Source organism: Belonocnema kinseyi, chromosome 10, assembly GCF_010883055.1.
Source record: "Belonocnema kinseyi isolate 2016_QV_RU_SX_M_011 chromosome 10, B_treatae_v1, whole genome shotgun sequence".
In the NCBI taxonomy this organism is placed as follows: Eukaryota; Metazoa; Arthropoda; class Insecta; order Hymenoptera; family Cynipidae; genus Belonocnema; species Belonocnema kinseyi.
Window position 1 is genome coordinate 72,015,700 of NC_046666.1, and position 4,115 is coordinate 72,019,814.

The 4,115-nt window shown below is 28.3% G+C and overlaps 1 protein-coding gene across 1 annotated transcript in view; it reads left to right on the forward strand.

Moving 5' to 3' along the window:
* The window catches only part of LOC117181195, a 132,452-nt gene that overhangs the window by 33,195 nt on the left and 95,142 nt on the right, over positions 1-4,115 (forward strand). The gene's annotated exons all lie outside the window — the stretch shown is intronic.

Genomic DNA, 4,115 nt, shown 5'->3' on the forward strand with positions numbered 1-4,115 from the left:
TCATTTAGCCAGTTATAAACCGTTGCTAAGGCAGGGGCAGATGTGCCATGAACTGAGTACAATTCATTTTTTATCTGATATGGAGTTAAACCCTTTAAATGAGAATGTTTGATTACCGCTCTGAACTCGTTTTTTTTCATTTTTCTTAACGAACAATTTTTTTTCAATTGGTTATAAAAACACGTAAGCTCGGAAGATGTGGACTGTGACTGCACCATATATCTAGTCGGGAGTGGTGCTGACTGAAAACAGATGATTTGGAGCGATTCGCGCGCCATCTGTTGGTCATTCTAAGGACTTATTGAACTACCCTCGTATCTGATTTTCATTATCGATTAGAGTAAATTTAGCCTAATCTTTCTTCGTGTTGTATTAATCAATTTTTCTCATAAAACAAAAAATGAATTTTTCATGTTTTTATGAGTGGGTAAAGTTCTTTCCTCTTTATACAAGTTACATCTACTCGAAATAGTTCGTCTCATTCCAGACAAAATTTATAAATCATGAAGAGAGACGTATTATAACTTTGTTAGAAATACGCCTTAATTAGCACTATACTGTGCTTGAATTTAACGATGCAAAACTCAGCGATAATAATAATTAGTTAATAAAGTGCTGTCGCACGGAATTTATTTATAATTTCCCTTTGTCAAATAGTAATTAAATGATACATAATTATCTAATTATTCACAAAACGATTCATTATATTACAATAAGATAAAAGTTTTATTACAAAGAAGTTGGCAATATGGTCAACAATTTCATTTTTATCAAAGCAGTAATGTACAAGAGATTATTTTTTCTTTGCTTAAGAATCAATATTATAAATTGACTTTGACATCAACATAATCCTTTTATAATGGAAATGGGATTTTTTAATTGGCTTAATTAGGGAAGTGATTTTATCATTAATTAGTGAGTAATAATTCCATATCGAACAACAAGCCATATAAAACTATATTTAGAATACAAAGTTTGCTTCTGTGAATTAAATTAAATTATTTAAAGTACTTATAGACAAAAATAGTATATTCATAATTTGTTACTATTTGCTACTAGTACTTGTAGATTTTCTTAAAATAAATATAATTTCTACTGCCAGAAACCATACTGGGAGAGGATATTCTTTTCGAATGTGAATTACGTGAAATTCGTGCATTTATATATTTATATAAATGTTTGTATGTCAATACACAGATTCACGTATTTTATATACATATTATGCAAAAATAAAAAATTGAATTCTGAAAGTTATCAAAGGTGACAAGTCGTGATCTTCATTAACTCAGCTTTCATTAGTTGTAAGAAAACAAGAAAGGAAATTATTTGATCAATTATATCCAGTCTCTTTATTTAAAATAAGTGATTCAAACCTTAACCTTTGCTGGGTTATTTCAAATTAACTTCAACTTCTAAGTGACTGTCTGCGGTTAACTTCACAGCTTTGATACTTGAATTATTATAACTAACTAACTGGGTAATAGACTAACTAATTTTTTTAGAAAATTCATCGGCTGAATAATAATTGAACTGTCATTTTTTTATCAAATACGTATCTGGAAAATTTAACTGTTGAATTTTTAACCACACGGAGAAAAATAGATGGTCAAACTTTGAATGTCAACATTTAAATGGTCAGTTTGAACTTCCAGAAAGTATCATGTACAATCCATAATTTTTTCTCCAAAGTCAAAGAGATTCTCATTTTATGCTCAACTTAATAATCTGCAGATAATCATCCTTAATGTCAGAGATTATCAAATCGACACTTTAGTATAATCAAGTTAAATACCCTGTTTTCACATCTTTTGACAGAGTGCGGAGTGTGTGAGATTCTCTACATTATATTTGTGATTTCCTGTCATTTTCTGTGATTCTCTGTGATTTGAAATGGTAAGTATTTATTTTACCTAATGCAAAAGTCTGGAGATTTCTATAGACTAAGAGTTTTTAGATTAGAGTTAGAATAATAAAATTATTTCAGTTGGATTACTGTCATTATTTTACTAATCGCTTAGAATTATTTTAAAAATCAATTAGTCTATAATATTATTCATTCTCCTTTAACGTTCTTTTGCAGGATATGGCACCAACAGAACATAATTTCGTGGAGCTCATGAAAAGTTGGCAATGCAGCCAAAAGATAATTGATCTATTCCTAGGTAAATTTTTTTGGTTGAATTGAACTTTTTTTACTTAGAATTACCACATTTTCGGCTGAAATATCTACTATTACATTATTCGTGGCTGACAAATCTGTATTTGTTGAAAATTCGTCTTTCTGGTCGAAAAATTCATCATTTTATTTGAAAGTTCATCTCTTTGAATGAAAATTTGGCTGTTTTGTTAAAAATTCTTTTTTTATTGTTAATTTTTTACTTTTACTGAAAATTTATGTTATAATTTTTGATTGAAAATGTATCCTTTTAGTTGGAAAATCAAGCAGTTGTCTCAAAATTCATTCATTTTGTTGGCAAAAATTTATTTTTATAAAAAATAATCTTGTTGATTGAAAATTCGTCTTTTTGGTTTAAAAGATTTAAACAGATCATTCAAAGACCTATAATGGAACATTTTTTTAAATTAAAGATTTTAGAATTATGCATTGTGCGCCGAATAATTATATGATTGAAAAAGTTAAGAAGGGAACTTAACTTTTGTAATTTTTGTAATATACGTACTTAAACATTTAAATTTTCATTATTACGTATTTTCATATTGTGATTGTCTCTTATTTTTTGCAAGGTCGCAATTAAGTTATAGCTTTTGATGAATTTAGTACTTGCACTCCTATTTACTGTTCAATTTCAAAGAACGAAGTCGATGATAAATCATTTCATATTTTAAGCGACGAAGACAGTCGCGATATGCTTAAACTTGCAGTGCCAAGAAGTAAATTTATGAAGAATTATAAGGAATACCTTTTATCGGTATGCTAAACACAATTACAAATTTTTTCTTTTTGTACCACTTAAATGCTTCAAATTTTCAGGTTACAATTAATGTCGAAGGATTCAAAGTAGAATCTATTTGTTTCTGAAGACTTTTAATCAAAAGTTGTCTAATTGTAAACTGTGTCTTTTTAAAGATTAAAGAAAGGAAAACGGAACAAGCTTCTACCACTTCATCTGTCATTCAAAATACAAGCAAATCAAACTTATTCGAATCAGCGCATGTTTCTATTTTTAGCCATGTGAAAATTAAAGCGGTTGAATCAAATCATTGTAAGAATTTTTAAAATATTTTATCACATACATTTTTTTATACAATTATATTTTTTAATTGCTAAAGAGTAACTTTATCCATATGTTTCTGTAACTAGCGCTTCATAAGCGAGTTTCTTTTGAGAACGGGAAATTGGTTTTGGACACAATTTATCAGGACGCTGATGCTCCCACTGAAATCCCACTTTCGAAGTTATACAAATTTCTAACAAAATGTTTATCAAACACTCCGTCTTAGCGATATAATAGGTTCCAATTACGCGTCCACATCCTGGTACCTTTTAGAACCAGATTTTGCAGAGTGTCATAAATTGATCCATTTTTCTTTTCTTTTTTTGTATAAGTGGTTGAAAAATAACAAAAATGAGTTTGTAAAAATTTGTATTTTCGTAGGAATAATTTAATTCTATTGTTAATAAAATTTCTATCTGCTTATATATAATATTCAGTGTTTTGCAACTGTATGAGCAAAAGAATAAATAAATGACATATAAGATATTTTTTTTAAGTTAAATGTATGAAATTTTTGTTTGAAAGTACACATTTTTAAGTATTCCTTTAAAATTATTTAATTTTCGATTCTTATTGAAGAACAAAAGGGCGCGCTTCAACTTTATATTCTACTATTTTTGAGGGAATAAGGAAATAAGTTTTGAAATATTTAAAAATGGAGAAATCATACAAATTTTATAATATTTGAAATAATTCTGACTCTTTTATATAATAAACTAAAAAGTCAAAAAAATTCAAGGCTTCTCCTTTACTTCAAACTACAGGCTGCGGACAGAATGTATTATACAGTCTGTCAAGTTAAAGCGTGGGTGGCTTTACTCGCAGTCGGTAAGGTGTATCGACATGATTTTGGTGTCAAAATATTAAGAAGAGCTCCCT